The following is a 16777-nucleotide window of genomic DNA, read 5'->3' as shown; positions in this document are numbered from 1 at the left end:
GGGGACAAAATTCCTGCTCCCATGGAATTTGATTATATTTTCTTATGATCTAGTTCAGATGACAAAACCCACATGCGTAAGAGCCAACTGTAGAACAAAAAGGCATATTGTATGTTGATGAGCTAAATAATGCATTTTAAAATACAAGTTCCAATTACCTGAGTACCTAGTATGCTATCATGTGTAATTTTATTTAATTCTCAAACAACTCTTCAGGCTAAACATTTTTACAGTGGAACCTGAGGCTTGGGGAGGAAATAATTTTTCTGAAGTCCCAGAGGAGAACTGAGATGGAGGCTTGGGGTTCTCGGATTCCTTGGGGCTTCTTTTCGTCCACCCTACTTCTTCCAGTCTTGGATCTGCACTGTGAACTTGCTCTTCGGTTTCAGGAATTGACAGTGCTCACAGTGCCACGGTGGTCAGAAGCAACTTCAAAGAAGAAGTTGCCTCCCACTTGACTTTGAAGGATAGAAAGAATTTGCATCAGCATGGTGGGTGGGTGGGAGAGTTTCTGATAGTGCTGGCAGTGGGAGTGTGTGAGCCACTCAAGTGGGAGGCAACTTGAGGGAGGATGGAGGAGACACTGCTGGCTGGATGGGAGGCAGAGATAGAAAGCGAGGTTAGACAGAACCAGACGATGCAAGAGCTCAGAATTAAGACTGGGGAACATTCCTGTCCAGAGAGGCAAGGTGGAGGGAATTTTCCTGTGAAAACAAGAGGTACACCTTCTCCCTGCTTAAGGATTTCACAGCTCTCTACCTAGAAAACTTGGTTATGCTGTCATAACTGAGTGATGCCAGGCAATTAATAGCCTTCCTGTGGGCCTTAGTTTCCCCTACCTGGAAGAGGAAGGTGTTAGAGAAATGCTGAGGCTTCTTCTAACTCTGAGATGTCTTGATTTTGTGATTCCACAATGAACTCAAAAACATGTACGTATGCAATCACAGCCACGCACCTGCGAGGGCTTTTTCCTTCTCTGCCGCTGTAATTTTAGATAAGTGCCAAATGCCTCTTTATTCTCAAATATAAAAACATCGAGAAGATTAAGCCACAGCCCGTCTCATAATAATCTGGGCATCCAATTCCAGCTTTCTGATGAAACCACCACTGCTATAAGAAAATGGAAAAGTTTAATATTTGCAAAAACAAACAAATAATCCTCCCTCCGCCCCCATCCTTGAATGAGGCTGAATGTTTTCGGTGACTTCATGTTTCTCTTCCCAGGTTTTTGATACATGGAGCTTTATTTGTGGATTTTTTTTGGATTTCTGGAGACATTCTGTGATTACAGTCCTCATTTGGGTCTAACCTGTCCTTTGAGGATAGACCCTGGTCAGAATCAGGTGACAGATCCGTGGCCTTCATAGGAGGTTGCACCTCCGTGTGGGATTTTAGAAAAGAACTTGCACAGCTCAGGTTAGTCACAAAACTAATTTGAGCCACTTGATGGACTTACACAAAATGCTGATGATGTTGATGCTGATGAAACACATTTAATGCTGCTTATGTGCCGGACAAGGTGCTAAACACTTTACTTGCCTTAATTCATCTAATCCTTCCAGCAATCCTCTGGAGTGAGTGCTATTGTTACTCTCATTTTGCAGAGTAGGAAACTGAGGACCAGCGAGGTTAAGAAACTTGCCCAAGGCCACACAGGTAGTCAGTCCTACAACTGAATCTGAATCCCACAGTCTGGCTTCAGAGCACTGGTCTCCCATCGTGCTTTACTGTCTTGCAAGGATTTGGGCTGCTGCTGTTGGGAACCGTTTCCCACCCCTCATTCTCACTCATTCTCTCTGGTTTTTCCTTCATCAAGCAGACCCACCTCACACAATAAACTAAATGACTTATAATTTGGAGATCTGACCAACAGACACCCACTTCCACTAATATTGGGCGCTTACTGATGCCAAGATGAGGAAGATAGGCTCCTTCCCTGGGGATTTCATGTACGAGTAAGGAGCCAAGAAGCAGCAATGGCACAGTGTGCTGGGAGGACACTGGGCCCAGGGGAGGGAGTGGCATTACTTACAGGAGGCAGTGCAGGCAGGGGACTTCTCATTCCCTCTTCTCTGCTCCCTGATATCCCCTTTCCTTCTTACCAGCAGACCTGTGAACCCATGGGTTCCTCCAGCTTGAGGGGCAAAGTGCACCTTTTCTGTGCTCCCCACAGAAAGCCCCATGACTTTCTTTTCTCTTTTCCTGTGGCACCTCTTTTTGGTGGCCTTCTATATTTTTTCTCATTCTTTTGTGGCCAGCGTTCATTGCTGTCCTGTTCTGATGCTCTGATGCTGAGTACCAGGGCAGCTCTGGCTAGAACCTCCTCTTAGCATCACCAGATGAGTCAAACTGTAAACCAGGAAACTTTAGCTGAAGTGGGTGTATTAGTGAGCATTCTCCTAAGAAACAGAACCAGTCAAGTGTATGTGTGTGTGTGCGCATGTGTGTGTGTGCATGTGTATGTGTGTGCGCGTGTGTATTTATTTTCAGGAATTGGCTCATGCAATTATGGAGATTGAGAAGTCCCAAGATCCGCCCTTGGCAAGTTACACACCCAGGAGAGCAGATTGTGTAAGTTCCAGTGTGAAGCCAGCAGGCTTAAGATCCATGAAGAGCCAATGTTTCAGTCCAAGCCTGAAGGCTGGAAAAGGTCAGCTCACACAATCAGGCAGCTGAAGTTCCCTCTTACCCAGCCTTTCTCTTCTATTCAAGTCTTCAGTTGATTAAATGAGGCCCACCTACGGTAGGGAGGGCAACCTGCTTTTCCCAGAATTTACTTACCGAAACGTTAATCTCCTCCAGAAATAGTCCTTGAATGCTCTGCCCTTTTGGGGTTGCTGGAGTAATAGGCATTTCTCACTGTCACACACGTGGCTTTCACAGTGCAGTGGCAAGGAAAGTAGGCAAGGAATTCAGGAGGTTGGTTTGAATCTTAACTATGATACCTTCCCTCCCCAACTGGAAAACTTTAGGACTCTCCTGTGCTCCCACAAAACTTTCCTCGTTGGAGAGAGAAGTAGAAAATGCAGCCTCCCACACGCCAGGCAGAGGGAGTGGTCTCCTGAAGGGGAGGGGAGGTTGAATTTCTGGAATGTAATGTGAGCAAATCCCCTGTTGTCACAGATCTAAGGCTTGCATCTTCCAGTCTGGCAATGATGAAGCCCATTCTCCCTCTGCTGGGCTCAGCTGCTTCTGAGTCATCTGTCTCAGAAGAGAAGTATTATTCATTGACCTCTAAAATCTCATTAGGAGTCACTTCCTAAGTAAAGCAGAGGATAAGAGCCAAACCCTTTCAAAGTAGTGTTACTCATAGGGAATTTACAAATCACCCCCATTTCACAGATAAAGAAACTGAGACCAAGTCGGGGAAAATGAACAATTGGCCACAATATTCCCAACAGCCCTCTGGAATTGGCAATACTTTCGGATTTTACCAATGCAGAGCCAATAAGAGGCAGCACACACCACAGTTGGTGGCACAGCTGAGATTCGAACAGGCCTCCGGAATCCTCTGACTACTTTTCTTTCTTTCTACCATGCCACAGGAGCCATAGGTGCAAGCTATATGACGAAGAGGAAAAAGAGGAGGAGGAGGATTAAGAGGAGACGGGGAAGGAGGAGGGGGAACAAAACAGGATCCAAACCTTAGGCTAAAGGGAGGACTCTCAGATGAGAACCCTGATGGGAGGTGGGGGTGGAGAACAATTTTACACCTAATATTTAAAGTAGTAAGTAAAGTGGGCCTTGGACCCTCTCTTCCCTTTCTTTTCTCTTCTCCTTTTCTTCCTCTGGGAGACACTATCTGTTGCCTTTCCAGCAGCTATTCTATTTCATCCATGCTAAAAAAAATCTATTTAATCCCTGCTAAAAAAAAAAAAAAGTATTCCAATAGTGGTCATTGTCCAGATGATGGCTGGAGCTGTGGGCTTGGAGAGGATTACTCAGGGAAAGGGCTGAACGGTGTGAAGTTATGGCACCCAGATAACAAGAAATTGAGATTTGATGGAAGCTGAAAAATTCCAGGTGTGAAAAATATTTCCCCTGACAGAGAAAAGTGATTTTTGGCACTAGATGGGGAAGGTGCTGGGAAAGGTATTTTCAAACTGGAAGCCCACTGAGTACGCTTTGGGATTATAACAGTAACTAAAGCAGCTCACATTGGCCATTTGATGTCCCTAGTCTAAGTGTTTTATAGGTAGTATTTCATGTCTTCCTAAAAACTGTGTGAAGCAGGTGCTATTATTCCAGTTTTCAGAAGTGGAAATGGAGGCTGTGAGAGTTTAAGTAGCCTGCCCAGCTACTAAGCAATAGAGCAGGGTTTAAATCTGTGCAGTGTGACTCTACAGAAGGGGAAAGAGCAAGTAGGGAGGGAGAGATGGCAAGTACTAGAGAGCTTGGGGATGATTGATCTAGCAAAGTTCTGGAAGAGATGGAAAGGGATGGGATCAATAGTCCAGGTGGAGGGGTGCACCTTGGCAAAGTAAAAGAATGCGTCTTCCTTTGAGACAGGAGGGCGGATGAAAGGATAGATGATAATGATTCACGGAGTCTCTGGGGCGGAGGGAAGAAAGTCAAGGCAGTGCATATTACATGACCTTGGTCTTCCCAGGAAAGTCGCGAGCAACCCACATAAGTAAAGCTGGTCCTCTTTCTCACGCACTTCCTCTTTTTTTCTTTCTTGCCCAACCCCCTCTTCTTGCTTTAACACAGAAGAAACAACCCAGGTTATACTCTTTCATCTAAACTGGACATTTATTTGTAAATGAGGGATTGGGCTGTTGTTGAATAAACAGGGGATAAGTTAACAGAGATTGCTTGAGAAGGATTCTGGGAGTTAACAATGGCTGTGGACATGTGAAGGAATAGAAGAGGTAAGCACTGTTTTGATTTTATTACCAGGACTGACAGGGAATGCAAATCTTGGCGAGCCATGAGAGGTGAGTTGCACTGCTCCTGAGGAGAAGGGAAACATAGAAATTTGGAGTTCATGAGCTTGGGGTCTGGAGCTAGAGGAGACTTTTGTGGTGGATGGATTGGAAAGCAGAGATCTTTTTAAACTTAGCTTTAAAAAAATCAAATTAATGTATGGTAATGACAAAAACTTGGAAAATACAGAAATGTAGGAAAAGGAGAGAAAAACCACTTCAGAAAATTATTATTGATATTTTGTGTTTTTTCTTTTTGTGTCTTTTCTATGTATTAAAAGTTGAAATTCCACTACATCAAGCTTTTACTGTATAATTGTATTACAAAGATTTTCCCCATGTTATTACAAACTTCTATTAAACATATATATTAAAAATAGGGATAAGTAATTAAAATTACTGGTATTTAATTTGGTCACATGGTTCCTCCATGTAAACCTGCTTCTTAATTGCTGATGAGCAATCTTTCATATGAATCCACTGTGTTTATTTAGCTATTCCCCTAATGATGGACAGCAGGTTGTTTCCGGTGATTTTCTTTGGTGTTAATGGCCTGAGGAACATCTTCATGCACAGACCTTTGCTTGCAGTTTGATTATTTCCTTAAGATAGGCACTTAGAAGCAAAATCACTGGGATGAAAGGTGTGACTACTTTAAAGATTGCTTTCTAGAAGGATTGCTTGTGTCCATTTACATCCCACCCACAGGGGCAGGCAGAAAGTGCAAGCCTTGGGAGGGCCCAGATTCAGGGAGGTCAGGGTCAGGAAGGACAGCCTGGCAGGCTCACTGGGGCTGCGAACTTGGAACCTGTTCAGAGGCTGTTTGCTGACTATTCTGCTCTGGGTATGAGAGGCTCTCTATCAGGTGTTTGTTCTGAGCACAAGGTTAGAGATCCATGGTGAGTCAAAACAGGGGTGCTGGGGCTGTGTTTGCAAGTCTAAACGTGGGGTGGGGGTGGGGGAGTGGCAAACAGAGAAAGCCACCTCACCCTGACAAATATACCATCCACTCTGTAGCAGCTCTTTCTTCCATAGTCGTAAACCTTCTGAAAAATCTAACAAATTCGAGGAAACCGCTCCCTCCCGGACACACACACACACACACACACACACACCCCCTTTGATTTCAAGGGACTCATTGATCCACAGGGGTCTCAGGGTTGATGGACACTGTTAAGAACCTCTGCTTTAGAGACCATTAGCAGTTTGGGCGTTCTTTCCAGATAGCTTAGCACCTTGGGGACCCTTTTTCATACTAGAAATTTCGAGCTACATTCAGGATAACTGTAAGACCAGAGTCTGGCATTTTCAGACAAAACTCCTGCATCAATAACTTCTTAAAGCATATTTGGGGAAAAACTCTAATTCTCAATAGTAGGGGTTAGACAAGGTGTCTGGATGGCTTAACAAGCTGGGAGAGAGTGCATGGGAGAGAAAACACGCACACATTCACACATACATATTCCCAGAGACACACAGACTCTTGCGCAGGTACACACACTCTCACATGCATCGTTTTCTCATACCTAGACACACACACACTCACACACATATATATTCCTAGAGACACACATGCTTTGACATACAAGCACACATACATATGTCCTCTTACATGCGTACACGCATGCACGTGTGTGTGCGCGCACACACACATACACAGAGCCCTAGGACCCAGTCCTCCACTGCCTCAGGCTCAGTCTTGGGACCTCCCCTTTTCTCCTTCCCTTGGTGTTGGCCTAGATCCTCCTCCCACCCTCTTTTCCTCCCACCCAATGGTAAATATACCCGCCTGACTTCGAGCGAATATAAAAGTACAGGAGGAAAGTGGTAGATAAATTTAACAAGCATTAAAGTTAATATATAATTTAAATATGTATAAAATTATTCCATGTATCGATTAGAAAATGGGCTGTTGACCATTTCAAGGCAACGATCAATTTCAGGGTTCACAGGTCAGGTCAAGTTTCTTTCTAATGATCTAAGAAAGAAGGCAGCATTTGGGAGATAATGAACTCTAAGACTTACAGATGCGATCTATGGCTGATGGCCACCCAGCGGCAGCCCGGGCTGGCTGCAGAGGGAGTTCTCCAGTAGGCCTGTGTAAAAGCCTGGCTGGGTAACAGCCCATGATGTAATCAAGGCAGTCTCTGGGATGACTGGCCTTTTTTTTTTTAAAAAAAAAAAAAAAAAGAAGACCGAGTGATTGTCGAAGCTCTTGGTTGTCAATGGGCAGCTGTGGTGGAACCCCATTAACATGGTTTGTGCAGAGAACTTCTCCTTTTCTGGGAAGTGGAAACTGGTCCAGCCAGCACTGTTAATCACCTGGCCTGAAAGGGGGCTGGGCAGGCTTGGGGGAGGGTGCAGACCAAGGGGACATCACCTCACTGCTGGTCTGATCCAGGGGCTTGGCCACACACAGCTTGTTAACAATCAGGGATTCCCCAAATCACTGGGTGGTTCTGCAGCTGAAAGCAGAAAACTTTGTCCATGGGTATCCCTGGGTCTCTGTAGAACTGAGAGGGACCAAGGTTTGGGAGGAGGGGCAGTAGAAGGGGTAGAATGGTACAATTGGCTCAGACAAAATGTAAAGTGAAGGTGTGGTGAGTCGCTAAGGATGGCCCCCACATAGCCTCGAATTCTCTTCCTACACTGGGAGTGCATAGGGGAACCAGCCTGGCTCCTGGCCTGGAACCAGATTGGGAACTGGATCAGGCAGTGGATCTGCCTTCTGATCACTTCCACCTTATGACCAATGGCCAACGGACTCCAAAGGTCAGAGACACCAGGTCCCAGAGCTTCCATTTTTCATCCTGAGAGGAAAAAGGCTTGGAGATGTTTTGACCTAATGAGGTGTGTTAAAAATATGTCCACTCAACTCAGTGTACCTGAGTTGGTTCAGTCCCTGTTATTATTTGAGGGGCAATGGAGAAGAGAGTCCCATCCTCAAAATACCTCTCAGGTGGCCTCTTCTTGGTGACTAAAAGTCCACCCTTTGAGATATATTCGTTTCATGAAGCGTCGTATTCTCTTTCTTTTAAGATCTAAATATGCCCTGCAGGTGAGTGGTCCACCAGTTCATGGTCGGTGTTAATCTGGTGATAAGTGGTCCAGAAAAGGAGGGAGAAATGACAGATTAGCTGGCTTCTATTCCTTGGTGTGGACGGGGGCCGCTCTTCAAACTTGAGGGTCCCTTGAGGGGTTTGCACTGGCCCTGAGCCTCTGGCAAAGCTCCTCTGGGAATGAGTGAGGGAAGTGGAGAGGGAGAAAAGAGGAAGGAGAGAGAAAGGGGGAGAGGAAAGGAGGGGAGAGATAAGAAAAGGGAGCCACCCCCAAATTGCCTTGACCACTCTCAAACCTCCATGCTCTGTGCATGCTGTTCCCAGGCCCATCCTGCTGCCCCATTTCCCTGCTGTCCGTTTAGAAAACTCCTGGTCTTCTTTCAGGCCTTCCCTCTGTGGTGGAGTGGTTCCTAAGTGTTCCCTCCATACCCCCCAGCATTAACAATCCATTCTCTACACTCGCACAGTGCCCTGCACATGGATGCACCAGACTAAACTGTACCAATCTGTTTGTTCCACTCCACACTTGGTTGGAAGCAAGAACGTGTCTTTTCACCTTGGTGCCTCTGCTGTGCTCAGTATATGGGTTCCCCATGAAAGGTGCTTAACTGTTGAATTGAATGCAAGCAGACAGGCAGGTGCTGGGCTCATTCCAGTCCATGGATGCCCAGCCAGACCTGGGTGAGCAGATCACACCCAGAAAGGCCAGAATTGAAGGGAGCTTCTGAGAGAGAATGAGGGAGGGGGCAGGGCTGTTTCTAGAAGGCCATGGCCCAGGCCCTGTGAGGGTGCAGAAAAGGGATTGTTAGTGCTAGGGGGTGGAGGGAACATTCAGAAACACCTCCACAGCAGAGGAGACACCTGAAAGAAGATCAGGAGTTTTCTAAACAGACATTAGGGAAATGTGGCAGCAGGAAGGGCCCGGAACAGCATGTGGAAAGGCGTGGAAATATGAAAGTGACTAGGGCAGTTTGGGGGTGGCTCCCTTTTCCTACCTTCCCCCTCCTTTCCTCTCTCCCTTTCTCCCTCCCTTCACCCTTCTTCTCCTTCTCCACTGGCTGTTTCTAGAAGGCCAGGCCCATCTCTCTGCAAGTATTTTCTGAAGGATGGAATGAGGGTATAAACACCAAGGCGAGTTTTACTGGGGGAGAAGAACATAAAAGAACAGCCCTTGGTGTGTGGGGCAGAAGGAGGGGCCATCTCTCCTCTTCTATCCCGAGGACAGCAGCAGGGATGGCAGGGCTAAGTTGACAGGCTTATTGGATATCTCAATGTCTAGAGGATTCCCAGCTTTCTCCCTTGTTCCACTTGGCAAAGCCTCCTTCCTGCTCTTTCCACCTCTCTCTGTCCTCTTGAGCTGCTGCCCTCCATGTGGGCCCAGGAGGCCTCAGCATTTCAGGCTCTTGCCATAAAAGGCAGCTCTGACCCTGGAATGCACACCTAGTTCAGTCCCTACAAGACAGGCCCAGCCGGGTGCGGTGGCTCACACCTGTAATCCCAGCACTTTGGGAAGCTGAGGCGGGTGGATCACGAGGTCAGGAGATCCAGACCATCCTGGCTAATACAGTGAAACCCCATCTCAACTAAAAGTACAAAAAAATTAGCTGGGCATAGTGGCGTGCACCTGTAGTCCCAGCTACTCCGGAGGCTGAGGCAGGAGAATGGCGTGAACCCGGGAGGCGGAGCTTGCAGTGAGCCAAGATTGCGCCACTGCACTCCAGCCTGGGCGACAGAGCGAGACTCCGTCTTAAAAAAAAAAAGAAGACAGGCCCAATAGCATATGGAGGGAAGTGTGGGAAGACAAGTTTCTGATATTGAAAGTGCTAGAAGTCAACATCCCCTAGGAAGGCCATTTGAAAACAGTGGTTACAGAAGATGTGATATCAGGACACCATGCAGGAACAGGCTGTCAAAGTTCTGTGGAGAGCAGCAGCCTCATCCTGGTCTTTCTCCCAGGCTTGCCACCCCTCCGAGTTCAGCGGCTTTGGAGGCTGTCGATGGCACCCCTCCTTCCAGCACTGCTAGGGAGATGTGATTAGTGCTAAATGGTGACTATGTACCCCTCGCAGTGGTGGGCAAGGCAAATGCCAAGTGGCTTGGCTTGATTTTGGTCTTCATCACAGGAGGTGTAAAGAACAACCACACAAACAGGTCTGTAACAATGTCCTCTTTCTTCCCCTCATTAATCTCGTGAGGAGGAGGGAGGAAGCGAACGGGTGCAGCTATGCAATGTACATACATTACTGAATTAACCAGGCATGTAATTAGCGCTCAGGTGCTCAGCAGAGGAAGAACTGCTCACGATTAGTCAAATTTGGCTTGAATGTCCTGAAGTTAGGGGAGCTGCCTCGGTGTCCCCCACTTTCCAGCACCCCCTCTCTGCTTCCCCTCTCTGCTTCCCCTCTCTTGTGTTCATGGAATGTGATGTCTGGGGCATTTGCAGATGTTTATGGAAATTTATGTGACTGTTCCTAGTGCCGTAAATCATATTCTGACAAGAAAAGTCCATGATCCCGGTAGCAGGGTATTAAGGAGCCTGTGGGAGCCAGTTGTGGAAGCAGTTGGCCGCCTCTCTCTTTCAGAATCTTACAGGAATGAGATGGAGATGAACGCTGTTATTAATTAAATGTTAATTGGGCCTTGGTTATAAAGTCATCTTTGCAGTCTTTGTGGGGCATTTGTCTACAAGGTGATGGTGTGTTACAAGTGTGGTAAGAAAATTATGAACTCTCAGATCTAAGGCCCAAAGATGAGGCTGTGGCCTTGATCTTTCTCTCAGCCGTATCTCCTACAACTTCTTGGTAAAAAATTGTCCCAATAAGCAAAACAATTTGTCATCTGAGAGCATAGCTTGCCTTTTTTGGCCATCCCTGTCCTTACTCTGTTTTTGAAATACTCCTCCTCACCAGCCCAGTTCACGAGTCCAGTTCAAAGCTCATCTCTGCCATGAAGCCTTCTCTACCAAGTGTTTTTGTGGAAGGAACTCCAGGAACCTGGGGGGTAAGACTTCACCTTCCCAGGCATGAAATGGGATGGCCTTTATTGTCTCCACTGCCAGGCCAGTTTTACTCTAGGTCAGCACAGCAGTCTCACTGGAACCACCAGCCAGGGAAAGGCCATCTGGGAAGTTATGCATGAGGAAAGGCAAGGATTAGGGTTGGCCCACAACTCCAGGCCAGCATACAACTTTTCCAGCTTCAGACATTTGAACTTGAATTAGAACTTTGGGATGTTGCCTTGAAAAGATGGCAGCTGGTGACAATGGGCTTATTTCTAGAGCATAAATATTCTTCAGTCAGCTTTGTACTACTCATTGGCATGCATTTTTATATGTTCACCTTTAAGGGATTTCATATGCTTTTATGTGTGTTTGGCCTATCTCCCTATTGAAATTATTCAGTGTTGGGGTTCTGTAAGCTTCATGAGTTTGGTCCAGAATGCTGGTGTTCAGATTTTTTGTGTGTATGGACATAGATTCCGCATGCCATGCTATTCCAGCTCAGTCTCCTCTCTTTCAGCCTGCCCTGAGCTTAGGCCTGGAAGCAAGAAGTGATTAGACAGTATCAGTGATGTGAGATGACCTTACCCTACATAAAATAATGCCATGCATGCCCCACCGTGTCTATTTCTTTCTAGAAATATTGAGTTTTATTTTTATTTTTTTTTGTTTTTTGTTTTTTTTTTTTGAGACAGGGTCTCATACTGTTACCCAGGCTGGAGTGCAGTGGCACAATCATGGCTTAATGCAGCCTCAATCTCCTGGGCTCAACTGACCCTCCCACCTCAGCCTCCTGAGTAGCTGGGACTACAGGCACATATCATCACACCCGGCTAATTTTTGTATTTTGTGTGTGTGTGTATGTGATGGGGTTTCACCATGTTGCCCAGGCCGATCTTGAATTCCTGGGTTCAAGAGATCCTCCTGTCTTGGCCTCCCAAAGTGCTGGAATTACAGGCTGTGAACCACCACGTCTGCCCTAGAAGTACCTGGTTTTAGAGCAGTTTAATTTCACTTTTTCCTGAGCCCCTGGTATTTGAATCCTATCAGAAAATTTCAGTGAGTTTTATGATACAGAGTCTTCCCCTATCCCTGTTTTCTCAGTTATAACTGGCAGCTTCTATTCTATTTTGCTTTTATGCAATACCATGCCAACAGAGTTTCAGGGCACCTTAGGATAAGCCATGTCTCTAAGCCTCATGTCTCTGAGCAGTGTGTGCCAAAAGTTTATTGTTTGGGTACTCACTGATGGCCCTGGTCTCCCATTCTTGAATCTTCTCCTTTTGATAAAACATGCTCTTTAATTAAAAACATCCTCCAGACACCAAGACGGCTGTTCATTCTCCATTCAGCAGCTACAAAGCTGGAGGAGGAGCGGGAAGGGCCAGGGAAATGGCTGAGACCCATAACTTAATTCCTGTACATTAGCCCTGGCCTGCATTCGCCCTTTCCAATCTTGGCTTCTCTGCTGGTGAAACAAGCAGGATTAGCGCATGATAAGAGAAGCTGGGGTCATAATTACACCCTATGCGACAGAGCAGCACAACCACCAAATAAATCCCTGGACAATTATTAAGATGGCCCAATGCATTACACAAATTAGAACAGGCTGGGACTTTTTGGGAGAAGGGAGGGGAGTGAAGACCCAGTATTTAAGTGTTCTTGTAAGCCATCTAAGATATTAATGTTGCAAAGCTCCTTATGAATATTTAAGAACATAAAATGGAGCTTCGCTGCAGCCCCACATCACCACAGAAGCCTGTAATACAGCTGAGTCCACTTAAGAAGTAGAGCCTGTGTCCACAGCAGATAGAAGCCAGATGAAGCAGGGCTGCCCGTTTGCGGTGGAAATGCTCCTCACAGACCAATTTAATGAGGTTGCGTTATAATCTCACAGAAGAGAAGTTAGTTAAAGACTCCCACTCACTTTGATGGGTGGGACTCCCCCATGATGGTAGACCATTTCCCCTACTCCTCAAGGATTTTAGGGGACTGACACAGAACTGATGAAGTCTTTATTTACCCATTCTGTTCAGGTCTCAGTTACACATAACCCTCTTAGAACCAGACATGTGGGACCCTTTGGCACGCTGGGCAGTGATTCTCAGAGCTGCATTTGGGGCAGCTGATTCTTCTCAGGGAGCAATTAGCTCCAAGTTCTTATAAGGAGTGAATGAAGTCTCCTGGATAAAAGAGAGGGCTGCTCTGGTGGGAGAAGGGTCATATTCTGAAATCAAGTTAGACGGTGTCTTTCCCAGGACTGGCCCTGGTGCATCCTTATATTGAGAATGAGGGTGTGGACTCTTGTAAGGTGGCTGGAGAAACCAAGTCAGCAGGACACAGGGGAGGATGCTGGACAGAACCACGGAGGCCTTGAGTTCTGGCTTAAGCTCAGTCATGTTCTCACTTTCTCTCCTGCTTTCTCCACATCTCTCAAATGGGAATAAAATTATTGGGAAGTCTGATCATTAATGGAATAATAGATCTAGGTACACTTGGGAAGAAGGGTACTGTAGAATGTGATGCTAGTATTATTTCTATTTTTACTTGTATTTGATAGCGGTCCTGCTTTAAACCCTTCAGAGCTTCTCTGACTTCGTTCTGCCTCCAGATAAAGGAAAAGAAGGAAATGATCCTATCCCTGATCATTGACTCCATTCCCCACTTCCAGGTTTCTGGCTGCCTCTTTCAGAGTTAGGGAAACCCCAAGGGCAGTAGACCCCATAACTTCTGTGGCAACCCTCAGGTGTGGAGGCCTGTGAGAAGGTAGAGCAAGTCTCTGCCTGCACAGAGGGATCTGAAAATGCCAACCTTCTTTATGACACAGAGATGTTGGGGTGGGAGAGGAAAGGAAGACTCCACACCTCCTAGGGTTCCAGACCCTAGCGGTAGGGAAGGGAATGTAGCATGAGGGGCAGATGGACAGACAGACAGCCTGTATAAGTGCAGAGGAAAGGAAGCCTGGCCACAGAATATTCTTTGCTTGCAGGGTCCTCCCCATAGTCCAGGAGGAGAGCAGCACTTGTCCAGCCAAGCCTGGCTTTTCACACCCCATGGTGCCCGTAACACACAGAAGACTATGAATTGGCAGCGCATGCATTTTCTCAGAAGCTAATAACAGAACAATTCCTTGATCTCATTATTTTTCAAACTTTGATAATGATAGCTACTATATATTGAGATACCACACAAGCACCCTGAGAGCTAGAGCTAACTATTATCATCTCCACTTGACACACAGAGCTCAGGGAAGTCTGGGCTCTTATTGATTGCCTCTCTCTCTCCCTTTCTCTCTTTTTCTCTTTCTCTTTCTTCCCTGTCTTTTCTCTGTCTCTATCTGAAGGGTTCAAATACATACACAAAGGTATCATCATCTCAGGAAGGATTTTCTGTCTGGCCCAGACCCTTTGACACCCAATGCTAGCCCTCATAGTCACCTTCAGCCTGGCTTAACCATGCAAGAATCTATAAGCCATTGATTATAGCTTTATTAAAACTCAACAAATCTAGCCCTAAAAAGACAGCTGAAATGGGTTTAGGTCATATCTTCTTACTTACTAGCTGTGTGACCTTGTATAACTTATCCTCTTTAAGCCTCAGTTTCCTCATGGAAGAAGGGGTGGGAGACAAATGAGAGTACCCATCTCTGGGTTAACATGAGGATTCTGTGAGACAATGTCTGGAAAGGGCTTGGTACGTGGCACAGATTCTGTATGCATGACGTAGTAGTTACCATCATCGTCTTCATCACAGGTCTGAGATTCCTTTTGCAGAGACTCATTCCACTGAGAGCTTAAAACTCAGACACCTGTGGGGAACAGATCACATATGAGGTCTTTATCTTCCAACAGTGTTATAAGTCCAACAGCATGCAGTGTAGACAGACGCCTTCCATGGTCCCTGTCAATGCAGGGCTTTTCTAATTCTATTAAGTATCTGAGGGTGATGGGGACCTTGTACGAAGGGGCACACATGATGTGCTTAGAGGCATAGGAATGAGGTGTCAAGAAGGAAAAGAAAGCCTACAGCAAGGAAAGAATAATCTTTAGGAGGACTATGTTTCTCTAGGTTTCTGGGCCAGTCTTATTCTTCACATAGTGGGTTCTTTGGATTGTTTTGTTAGATGTCTGAGGCAAAGATTACCAAATCTGACTTTTCCCTGAGTAACAGGTGACTTGCAAATACCATCAATCAACCTTTCGAAGTTACCATTAATTACTGTTTGTTAACCATGATGCAAAATACTTTGTCATTTAACCCCTGCTCACAGTAACTATCATCCTTACGTTGTAATTGCAGAAACAAAGGCTCAAAGTCACACAGTTGGGAAGTGGTGGCCCTGAATTTGAAATCAGACATCTGTACCTAGATGATACGCCCTTTACAAATGTTGCTGAGATTGTGATGCTTTCAGCCTGGCCCTGGCTTCAAATTCACCTTGTAGTTATAGAATACATGTGGTCCCTTTCCTCTAAACACTTATCACTCAAAAACATTTAGTATATACCTTTGGGCCAGGTACTGATGTAGTCTGTTGTTGGAAAAGATGCTACTGACTCATCATTACTAGGGCTTAAAGGAGGGTTGGGTTGGGGTTTGTGTTGGGACACCCATACTCTCTCAACTCCCTTTAACTGGGGGCTTGCATGCATTTATAGAATGCATCGGAGACACAGTCTGGAGCCAGCGATCAGAGGGTTTCTGTCTTCATGTGAAACTAACTGGCTTCCAGGTACAATGATGGTTCCCTGAGGATTATCGGGTCACAGAATTATGGAGCTGGAAAAGTCTTTGATCTCATCAGCATTTTGACTAACTGAGCTGACCAGGACATGTGAGGAAGACAGTAAAGACAAACACCTGCAGAGCAAAGGCACTTACATGCCTGCCATGTGTGGCTCCTTCACTCTTGCTTAGGAAACCTTCATCTTTCTCCTTTTGCTGTCTAAACCCCATTCTTTTTCATGAGATCTTTTGTCTATTTTAGCCCTCACTTGTTTCCTTTTCCTTTGAATGCAAGGGGCACTTATAATCTGTAGACACCCATATTATTGTATTCTTTTGGTGTTCTCTAATTGTTTTATGTGTAAGAGTTTTGTTTCTACTAGGCTCTGGTATCTAGGATGGTGAGTGCTTTGAGAAATGGGGTTGTGTTCACCAGCTTAGTGCCTGAAACACAATAGTTACTCAGTAAATATTCACTGGTTTAAGAAATGAATGGATGGAGAGAAAGTATGTCTTCTCTTGAATTCTGCATTAAGCCTAGCATAGGACTGAGCACATCATGGATACATAGTGGTTCCTTGATACTACTGAGCCTGCTTAATTAAATTCTTTTTAGAAAATTACTTAAAGGCAACTTCCACTACCTAGATATGATGGAGAGTGCTACACAGGTCCTGGTATGGCCTCTAAGGTGCTGTGCTTTTCATCAAGAGACGTATATGTCATAGTGTGCTCTTGGAAGGAAAGGGATGTGGTTTCCTGACAGGGTTGGTGGATTTAGGAAAGCAGGAATGCAATCATTTCTGGGGGCTCCCCTAGAATCCCATGAGGAACATCAAACCAACCCATGGTAACTAGAAAATCATGGAGTCTGCCAGGTGGACTTCAAAGACGATTGATTTTAGTGACTTCCTAACCATTTTTTTTTTTAAAGTTGTAGATCTCTTCCTCAAATGAAAGCTGGAAGTTGAATTTGAAGTTTCTCTGATTAAAGTAGAGCGTAGGGCCCAGAACCTTGTATTCTTAGCTTCTAGAGGGGTTCTGAGAGTCTCCTAGAGCTTCTTGGAGAA

The 16777-nt window shown here is 45.7% G+C and overlaps 1 long non-coding RNA gene across 1 annotated transcript in view; it reads left to right on the top strand.

Moving 5' to 3' along the window:
* Positions 1 to 4619: 4619 nt before the first annotated feature.
* LOC119618466 (uncharacterized) overlaps positions 4620 to 16777 on the top strand; it is a 288797-nt gene continuing 276639 nt past the window's right edge. The window contains exon 1 of the long non-coding RNA XR_005234760.2: positions 4620 to 4871. This is a non-coding gene — a long non-coding RNA (uncharacterized lncRNA). The remainder of the gene's footprint in view (positions 4872 to 16777) is intronic.

Source organism: Chlorocebus sabaeus, chromosome 18 (genome assembly GCF_047675955.1).
Source record: "Chlorocebus sabaeus isolate Y175 chromosome 18, mChlSab1.0.hap1, whole genome shotgun sequence".
Classification (NCBI taxonomy): Eukaryota; Metazoa; Chordata; class Mammalia; order Primates; family Cercopithecidae; genus Chlorocebus; species Chlorocebus sabaeus.
Note: the sequence above shows the minus strand (reverse complement) of the source record. Positions and strands in the feature narration are given on the sequence as shown.